At 43.7% G+C, this 10,818-nt stretch overlaps 1 protein-coding gene across 2 annotated transcripts in view; it reads right to left on the minus strand.

Annotated features, from left to right (window-relative positions):
- The window catches only part of TBKBP1 (TBK1 binding protein 1), a 113,030-nt gene extending 103,975 nt beyond the window's left edge, over positions 1-9,055 (minus strand). The window contains exon 1 of one of the 2 annotated variants that reach the window (XM_053265248.1): positions 8,872-9,055. The gene's annotated coding sequence lies outside the window, so the exon portion shown is untranslated. Of the gene's footprint in view, positions 1-8,621 lie in introns of both variants that reach the window. The other variant, XM_053265246.1, reaches the window with a different exon arrangement.
- Positions 9,056-10,818: the final 1,763 nt, after the last annotated feature.

A 10,818-nucleotide genomic window follows, 5' to 3' on the forward strand; every position in this document is an offset into this window, starting at 1 on the left:
CATTTTTTGTTATTGTATATCTGGGGATATTTTAGCAGTGAAGAATGGTATTTTTAAATCATGATTTGAGCATATACCATTGGATGCAAAGTATATAATTATGTCCTTATTTTGAGAGCTATGAGTAATGCAGCTGCATCACCGCTGCCTCATGTTCAACTCATTGTCTACTAAAGGTCCCTTTCACAGGTACTGCCGCCAAGCCAGGTCTCTCTCATTCTGTACTTGTACTTTTGATTTTTCTTTCCTAAATGCCAAATTTTACAATTGTCTCTGTTGAACTTCATCTTATTGGGTTGGGTCCAACATTCAAGCCAGATCAGATTGTATCTTGATTCTGTCTTCTAAGATATTAGCTATTCCCCCACCCAGCCCAGCTTCAGGTCATCTGCAGATCTGATCAGCACCCCCTCTACTCCCTCCTCCAAGTCATTTATGAAAATGTCAAATTGCACAGGGCCCAGGACAGAACCCTGTGACACCCCGCTTAATACCTCCTTCCCGGATGACACAGAGCCATTTGTGAGTACTCATTGGGTACAATTGTTCAACCAGCTGTGAGCCCATATTTTACCAACTACCAACAAGGATATTGTGGGAGACTTTGTCAAACAATCTAGTAATGAAAAAAGAGATATGAGATTAGATGCGTCTGGCATGGCTTCTTCATGATAAATCCATGCTAGCTCCTACTAATCACCATATCTCCTCCCTGAGCAGAGGCGTATCTAGGGAAAATAGCGCCTAGGGCAAGCACTGAAATTGCGCCCCCTGTCCAAACATCTGACACCTATCTTTCAGATAACTTTACCATAATATCAGCTCAAAAATACAAGTCAAGCTCGTTAATCTTTTAATATTTCAAAAACTATTTAGCAGTGGATGTAGCCAGACCAAAAAATGCTGGAAAACTACTAATTTCAGTATGCTGGGGCTCATGAAATACCCAAATACTATGTGGAGGTCTACTTGGAAAACTAAACAGAAGTGCCTGTCTAATTCTCTACTATGCATTGTAGCATAGCTATTACATAAGTTTTAAAAATAAATGGAGAATTTGACTTTTCCCAGATACTCTGAAAGTAATTAAAGAATATGCAGAGTAAACTGTGTCACTACTTGGAATATATTATAGTATTTCAGAAAGACAGTTAAAATGAGAGAAAGAAAGCAAGAAACTCCCAGTGGGCCTTAATACTAAGGATTTCACACTGATTCAAAGACAAACTCACCATTAACAGCCATATTATTAAGACATCACATTTAACTCACTTATCACAAGAAGCAAAGTAAGAGCAAATGAATACAATCCTAGCTCATAAGCTTCAGCTCAGTATTCACAAGCCCTGATTCTCTGTACTTAGTGCCAAACTAAATGTGTACAGTGACTTATATAATATATATATATTTTTAAAAATTTACCTGTAGCCTCTTCGGGAGGGCATCCTAAAGGCCATGTGGGGGGGGTCTGAAAAGGTTCCCCCTCCCCCCGCTGGCCTTTAGGACCTCACAGGGACCACTTGAGTGTGTGCGGTGACCATCTTTAGAAATATTTTTTTAAAAAAAACTGGCCGCTGAAAACAAAATGGCCGTCGCGCATGCTCAAATGGCCTCTTCAAGGCCTGGCATGGTCTAGGGCCTCACAGAGCCCATTTGAGCATGCACGGTGGCCATTTTGTTTTCTGCAGCCATTTTTATTTTTTTTTTAATTTTTAAGAATGGCGCCCCCCCCTTCACGTGGCACCCGGAGCATGTGCCCTGCCTGCCCTACCCTAGATACGCCCCTGCCCCGAGTATTCACAGGCAGATTTCTTAATAATCTGTTCTAGAATTTTGCCAGGTATTGATATCAAGCTGAGAAGTATATAGTTTCCCAGCACCGCCTTTCCCTGCTTCTTGAAGAAAAGGACAACATTTGCTCATCTCCAGTATTCTGGCATCTCACCTATTCTCCAGGAGTTCTCAAAGATAACAGACAATGGTTCTTAGGTCACACCTGCAAGTTCCCTCAGAACCTAGGGATGTAGTTCATCTGGACCTGGAGACTTAACACTCATTTAAGATAGTTACATGTTCTCTTACCATTTCTATACCTATCCTGAGGCACATTTCCCTCCTTTCTTCATGCGTACATATCTTGTCTGACTAGGTTACATTTGCATTTTGGGAGATGTAAAATAGGTATTAAGCAGCTCTGCTTTCTTTCTGTCACCTGTTACCATTGCACTATCTTCTCCAAGCAACAGACCTTCCACTTCTATGAACTTCCTCTTGTTTCTGACATTTTTGTCAAAACCCTTTTTGGCATTCCTTGTAAGTCTCAGCTCATTCTGATACTTAAGCTTTCCTGATCTCAACCATACAGGTTCAAGCCACTCTTTTGGCCTCTTTCCCCTTCTTCTATTTCCTGTATGTATCCTTTTTGCTTCTCAACTGTTCAAGGAGTTCTCTGTGCATCCACACTAGTTTATCGAGATATCTCCCATTTTCCTTTCTCATGGGAACTGTTTGTGATTGTGCCTTGCAAGTCTGCACAAGCCTATTTGCTTTTCAGAATCTCCCATACTTCTTCCTTGTATATAATTTCTACTACTACTACTACAGATATTTATATACTGCTCTTCAACCAAGGTTCTCGAAGCGGTTTTTATAGAAAAATAAATACATACATACATAAGATGGTCCCGCCATCCCCAAAGGACTCACAATCTTAAAAACAAAACAACATAAGGCAGATACCAGCAACAGCCAATGGAGGGATGCTGTGCTGGGGCTGCATAGGGCCAGTAGCTCTCCCCATGCTAAATATAAGAGAATCGCCACTTTTAAAAGGTGTCTCTTTGCCCAGTTAGCAGTTCTAGCCACGGGATCCTACCTAGTTTTCCTCATCACAGTCAAGTATGGCAGCATGAAAGAAAGGGAGGCTCGAGGCTCTTCAAGGGGAAAGAAGAGAACTTATTGGCTTTAAATCTACCTGAGAATTGGATTTGGGAGATCCAGTTCTGGATTCCCAGTTGGAATTCAATTTGGCCAAAAAAAAAAAAAATCCTTTAAAATCAGTTTCAAGCTTCAGCATCTATTTGGTAAATGTCATTAAAATTAACACTTTGTTGGTATCTCACACTTGTCCAATTACATTATATCAATAAAAACCTCTCCCCTAGATGTTGGAGAGGCTGTGCTGAATGAGGCTCCTTTCTTCATATGTGGTGGTCTTGTGATACAACAACAAATTTCTGGTGCTCGGTTTTCCAAACCATCTCACAAAATCTTTGATTGTGCAATAAAACCAGATACCCCACCCCCTTTTGGTTGATCTTTAGGGATTCCAACAAAGATGTAACACATGAAGAACTTACAACACTTTTGTTAGTTGCAGCTCACATGGAAATAGCCAAACACTGGAAACTTATCTCATGGTTTAGGCACTGATGGCTGTTTCTTCAGGATATAGCATAGAGCCTTGGCAGAAAAATTAACTTATCAGAAGAGACAAGTCCTAGGATGAATAAAAGAAAATCACTTCATTTTCATATGGCTCACTTTCCTTCACTATGTTCATAGTAGCTTCACTTATCCCATATATTCACATATCTAAGGGAACGCCTTCTTCTGCATGAACCCCGCCGCCCACTGAGATCTGCTGGAGAGGTCCGTCTGCAGCTGCCACTGGCTCGTCTGGTGGCCACTCAGGGACGGGCCGTCTCCTCTGCTGCTTTGGAATGCGCTCCCTAGTAAAATAAGAGACTCCCCATCTCTGACAGCTTTTTAAAAGTCTTTAAAAACACATTTCTTCACCCAGGCTTTTAATTAATGTTGTTTTAATGGTTTTAATGCTGTTTTAAGATATTATTTTAAAATTTTTAAATTGTTGTAATGTGTGTGTTCTCTCTCCCCTCCCCCCCATTTTTGTCTTAATGAATGTTTTACTTTATTTTTATTCTGTTGTAAACCACCCAGAGACGTTAAGTTTTGGGCGGTATAAAAATGTTTTAATAAATAAAAATAAATAAATCCCTTCTCCTAACTTCAATAAGTTAAAGACTGATCTTACAACCAGTGTTCCCTCTAACAGGGATTCCCAGATGTTGTTCACTACAACTCCCAGAATCCCCAGCTGCAATGGCCTTTGGCTGGGGGATACTGGGAGTTGTAGTGAACAACGTCTGGGAATCCCTGTTAGAGGGAACAGTGCTTACAACCCTTCGCCCGCTTCTTTCTTTCTCTCTCATTTTTACAAGTTTCAGCTTCTCAACACTCAAAATAAATCTCTCAGGCAGGATGTTTTTAAGTTTGCTGCATTGGTGATGTATTAATATTTTCTTTCTCTGTTTGCATACTTGTAAAAAAAAACTTTACAAGAATTTAAGAAAGAAAAAGAACTGTTTTTTCTAGAGAGCAGCTGTGGCGCAATTATCTAGCATCATTAAGTTGGAAAGGATACTATAGGGTCATTTAGTCTCCTCTCAGCCTAGCCTTGTCAGAATCTTCCAGACACAGGGATTTGCATAGTGCAATTCTGGATCAATAAAATCAGAATTTTGTAATCCTTAATCAACCACACAAAATAGCAATTTTGCATATTTTTCATAATTTACTCTGCTTGTCATGAAGAGGGGGCAGAGAGCTGTACGGAAAACCAGTGTGAGGTGGTGGTTAGTGTGTTGTTCTTTGACTGAAAGGACCCAGGTTCAAATCCCTGCCTAGTCATGAAGCTTACAGAGCAAGTTCAGGTCAGTCACTGCCTCTCATCCAAACCTACTTCACAGGGTTGTTGTGAAGTAAAAATGGAAGGCCACCCTGAGCTTCTTGGAGAAATGGTGGGATAAAAATGTAACAAACAATAGGTACCAGACAATGAAGGACCCCCGTTCGATTTTTATGCCTTCTAAGATTTCACTCATAGTTTATCTTTGCAGTCATACGAATTAGAAAGTTAATTTTAAGCATTAACATAAGAAAGGCAAACAAGCAAGTTAAACATCTCAGAATAAATGACTTTTGCAACCAATATCAAACACCACATTTGCTCAGTATGATAGAAGAATCCATTGAGTTCTGCCTATGCTCAGGAACTCTGTTGGTGTATGTTACCTTCCCAACCTCCATGTACACAGAATATGTTTTTACACATTTTCAGGGAATCTGGATTGGACAGGGCTTCCTACCATTTGTATGCATGGCAGTAAATATGCATTGGTTGCTGTATAATGTATGGAGTCCACAATTACAGAGTAACTGCCAAGAAGTCTGCTTCCCTGAGCCACTGTAGACTCAGCGCACAGATGGCCTGGTCAAAAGGTCGATATCTGAGATCATGCCGGGACAGAGGAGAGGAGATGACCTGAATGCAAGCAAGAGCTAGCTCAAGAGTGCTTATGCTTTGCTGTACTGAGGACCACTATTCTGCTTTGCTTCTTAACTGTGAGAAGACACTTGAAAGGATTCCAAATTAAACTATAACTGTTCCATTTTCCCAATGTAGTAATGATCAATTAAACTATACAATGTGTAGGTAGAAAGAACCATGCACACAATCAAGGGTGTTTTTTTTTTTTTTAACATTTCCAGTTAAACCATTTGCACTGATGAAGAGGCAAGCTGCTTCTCAGTTTAAAATGTGATCTGAGAAGTGGGTTGCCTCTTCAGCATGTGGAAGAAATATTCAAAGAGATCCTTCACCCTCTCTTTTCCTCTCTTGTTTTCATCATGGGTTAAGGAACCACCTGAAAGTGCACCAGGAAAAGCCAAATCTTTAACGTAAAGCATAATCCACAGGGAAACTCTCCTACATAATCCCTGCTGAAACTAATAGGAACATAGGAAGCTGCCATATACTGAATCAGACCACTGGTCCATCTAGCTCAGTATTGTCTTCGCAGACTGGCAGCGGCTTCTCCAAGGTTGCAGGCAGGAATCTCTCCCAGCCCTATCTTGGAGATGCCAGGGAGGGAACTTGGAGCCTAGATGCTCTTCCCAGAGCAGCTCCATCCCTGAAGGGGAATATCTTATAGTGCTCACATATCAAGTCTCCCATTCATATGCAACCAGGGTGGACCCTGCTTAGCTAAGGGGACAAGTCATGCTTGCTACCACAAGACCAGCACTCCTCCCTTAATGGGAACTGCACAAGAGCACATTGTAAGGAGGTGAGTGCAGGAGCATTTGGGCAGTATAAACATATGTAAAATAAATACATAAATAAATTTGGATTGTGTTTCATGGGTCAGAGCTGTTTCTCTCCCATGCTGTTGCCCTTAATGGTGACCAAAACCTGTCATCCAAGGGACCATTGCTCCTACACTTCTGAAGGAGGAAGAGGCAAGGAACCACAGCTTCTGCAGGATCTGGGTGCAAATGAGGGAAGCAGAAGCCTTCAGTACACACACACACCCCTACCTCTATTATACCAGCTCAGTTTCCCCTTGCTGTTACAAGACTATAAAACATAGTAATCAACAATACAGGAACAGATACAAAGCCACAGGAAGACAGGGCAAGAGGTCTGTCCACCATGGACCTAGCAAGCCAATTAGTCAGCTGGGAGCCATAATGCCAGATGCGTAGTAGCAAGCAGTGGCTATTCATGGCTGCACATGCTCAGAGTCACTCTTCCCTATTATTGCTTTACAAATCTAAAGCATGAATACTGATTAAGATTTCCAGGATTTGACTGGACAGGAGAGGCCGGGGATACGGTTAGGATCAAGATAAGGATGGAAGAGCAATGGCAATTTGCTGGAGATGGGGAGCCAATATAGGATGGGGAAGAGGGGCTACATGTTGGGGGGGGGAATCCCTAGAATGCAGCAAACAGTTGCAATATGGAGGGTGCAGAGAAATGGCAAACTGCATTTTTTGGGGTGGTGAACTTCTGAAATAAAAATAATGGTGAATTTTGCATTAATGCTCCATCTCCATTTAGGACAGGAAATGAACCTCATCAGGAACTGCTCTCTAAACAAATATTGATGTTGAGATAGATAGATAATGAAAAGCACTCCGAGTATGTAAAAAGCGCCTTTCCTTCAAGTTACCAAATAGATAACTGGTGGGGGGAGGATGCAAATTACCTGGGGGGAAAGGTTACTTCCCTCCCATGGCAGTGGATTGGAATGGAGGAAAGGTGTTGCAAAATATGGAGGTGAAGGTAGTGTTAAATTAGATGGCTAGGTCTAGGGAGAAAATCGGGGATGGAGGGAGAACAACAGACAGCACAGTAGGTTATGGGACAGAACTGGGAAGGCAGTCAGCCTAGAGAGAGTGGGGAGGCACTCATTTCCCATCAAATGGGATGGTGATGGGGAGAGAGAGCACTTCAGGGGAAAGAAGTGCAAATGAAAAGGGGGGAGGGCATTGATCCAAGGGGGTGTGGTGGTGGTGGTGGGAAATGGGAGCAGAGGGAGGGAGGGGGATTGTAGGGGCCTAATTCCTAGCATGGTAAGAGGAGGACAAAATGGTGGGGAAAGAGAATAGATCAGAATTAAAAACACTGTACAAACATAGTTGGGTCCCAGGGCATGGTCTGAGGACACAGGAGATAGCTAAGCAGCTCTAGGCCTGGACAGCTGACCACCTGGGAATCCTACCTACCTCACTTTGAGTTCATGATGGGAGGAAGGCAAGAAATCAGTGTAATACATATTTGATTAGATGAGGAGAGGAGGGGGCACAAATTCAGGGCCCAGGTATGCAATGGGATAAAATGCCTAGCAGGGGAGTAAAGGCAACAGAACTCATGAATACGGTCTGGGAGACAAGAAGAAGGGGGCAGATTATTGAGGGTCACCATGCAAGTAGAAAAGGGGAGTAAGATATAGGGCGAGGAGAACTAATAACCATCAGTTTAACTCAGAGAAGGGACAATGTAGAACTGGGCCAGGAGACAGAATGCAGTTCGAGGAGGAGCAGAAAGGAAAAGAAAAATGGGGGTTGATGGGGAGAAGGGAGTAGATGGCCGGCCGGGCCATGGGGAGGGGAGGAATCGATGGAAAGCATCATAAACATTAGATGGAGAAGTTGAAAGGGGCAGGATGCAGCTGAGTGGGTGACAGATTGGGGGGGGGAGCAGCCTGCCGGATAGGAGAGAAATAGCTGGAGGAGGCTGATGGAGGGCAGCATGCAAATTGGAAGGGGGGCAGAAGGCTTCATGGATCGATGGGGATACAATTTAGAGGGAAGTGGCTGCAGGTCAGCATGTAATTGGGGAGGAGGGAACCGACCGCGGCAGGTTACTGTTGTGGGTACACACAGATCTGGGAGGGGAGCAATGGGGTTGCCATTAGAAGGGGAAAGGACATGATGCAAATAACTGGGATCGCGAGCCTGAGTCAGGGAAGGCGATCTTGGGTGCGGAAGAAACACCCCACTCCCCCCACCCCACAACCGGACGCGGGACCGAGGCCACGGAGCGCGCAGCTGGCTGCCCTATAGTTTGCCCCCGGGGGTAGCCATGTGGATGGACCTTCCTCCTCCTGGGAGCAGCATCGTCATCGGAGCGGAGGCGACTGGAGCGCATTTCTCGAGAAGCGACGCCGTGGTGCCCCCCCCCGCTCAAATGCCCCCCTCAGCCCGTATACAACCCGTGGGGGGGTGACATTAGGGGTGGGGGTTGGACTTACATCACCTCCCAGCTTGGCTGATGATCATCCATCCTTAAGGGCTCTTGACTGTGGAAGTCGTTGCTTTGGGGAGGTGCTTGCAGGGGGGGGGCTGTTTGCTTCAGTTGCTTTCCCCCTTTTTTTGTTTCTTCAGCCCCCTCCCGCCTCGATTTCCAGCTGATCCTTCTCTCCCCCTCCCCCAGGCTCACACCACAAACTGTGCCATCATCCGGCTGGCAGAACCACAACGCATCCCACGTGGTGGCATCACCTTTTGTGGCCTAAGGCAGCTCTGCCACACCTCCACGCTGCCAAAAACGGGGGACGATCGCAATTCTGGAAGGGGAGGAAATGTTTTTATATTCTCTTCCTCCTCCGCCTTTGCTGACTGGCCTGGTATAGCCTTCTCTCTCTCTCTCTCTCTCTCACTCACTTGCTCTTCCAGCTCCTGTTTCCTGCTCCTGGTACACATACACACACAGAAGCCAGAAGCAGGAAACAGTCACAGAGTAAAGGTACCTTTTTTTTTTTTTTTAAAGAGAACCTGCAGCAACAACAATCTCCCTCCCCTTCAAATAAAAGAGATCGCAGCACAAACTAACTAGCACCTAAATAAGTTGGTAGGTGTGGTGCAAAAGAGGTTACATCAGGAGTTAATCCTATCATGCTTATTAATTATTGGTTGTAAACCAATTATTACTTTTCCAGAATGAGAGGTGCTGGGGGAGCAGGCTTAAGCTGGCCAGGAGACCACTTCTGAACTGTGAGCCCTCCTCCACCCCCAATTCCAACGTTTTCAGCTATGAAAACTGTTGTATGGGGTTTTACGGGTGTTGAGACCAAATACCAAAGTATTTGATTCAATAACATTATTCAAATTCATCAGGAAGACTTTAGATTAAAAGGATCTGTCAAAGTCACATGTCTATGACAGCATCCGAAAACATTCAAAATCCCAAGAAGCCCCATTTGAAATCTGGAAATTTTACACATTTGGAAGATATGCTAAATGCCAACTGATTTCCACAATGGTAACCATCTTACATAAGAACAGCTCTGCTGGATCAGGCCCAAGGCCAATCTAGTCCAGCATTCTGTTTCACACAGTGGCTCACCAGATGCCTCCAAGAAGCCCACAGGCAAGATATGAGGGCATGCCCTCTCTCTTGCTGTTGCTCCCCTGCAACTGGTATTTAGAGGCATCTTACCTCTGAGGCAGGAGGTGGCCTATAGCCACAAGACTAGTAGCCATTAATAAATCTGTCTCCCCATTAATCTGACTAAGCCCCTTTTAAAGCCATCCAAGCTAGTGGCCATCACCACATCCTGTGGCAGATAAATCCATAGGTTAATTATGTGCTGTGTGAAAAAGTACTTCCTTGTGTTGGTCCTGAATTTCCCAGCCTTCCCTTTCATGGGATGACTCCTGGTTCTAGTGTTGTGAGAGAGCGATAAAAATGTCTTTCTGTCCACTCTTTCTACTCCATGCATAATTTTATACGCCTTGATTCTGTCTCCTCTTAGTTACCTCTTTTCTGAACTAAAGACCCCCAGATGCTGTAGCCTTGTCTCATAAGGAAGGTTCCCAAGCCCCTGATCATCTTGGTTACCTTCTTCTACACCTTTTCCAGTTCTACAATGTCCTTCTTAAGAATAAATTTGTATAACGACATTATAATACTAGCATTTTTATTTGTATTTATTTATAAAACTAGCATTTTATTTTTATTTTTTATTTTATTTTCAATCTCCTTCCAAATGATCCCTAGCATGGAATTGGCATTTTTCACAGCTGCCACGCACTGAGTCGACACTTTCAACAAATTGTCCAACACGACCCCAAGATCTCTCTCCTGGCCAGTCACCAACAGCTCAGATTCCATCAAAGTATATGTGGCTGGGGTTTTTTGGCCCAATACACATCACTTTACACTTGCTTACATTGAACCGCATTTGCCATTTTGTCTCCCACTCACCCATTTTGGAGGGATCCTTTTGGAGCTTTTCACAATCTGTTTTGGATTTCACTACCATACCCTAAATAGTTAAGTGTCATCAGCAAATACGGCCACTTAATTTTTCACCTTAACTTCTCGCTCATTTATGAGCAAGTTAAAGAGCACTGGTCCCAGTACAGACCCTTGGGGGACCCCGCTTCTTTCTTCTCTCCATTGTGAAAACTGTCCATTTATTCTCATCCTGTTTCCTGTTTTTCAAC

This window comes from Hemicordylus capensis, chromosome 6 (genome assembly GCF_027244095.1).
Source record: "Hemicordylus capensis ecotype Gifberg chromosome 6, rHemCap1.1.pri, whole genome shotgun sequence".
NCBI lineage: Eukaryota > Metazoa > Chordata > Lepidosauria > Squamata > Cordylidae > Hemicordylus > Hemicordylus capensis.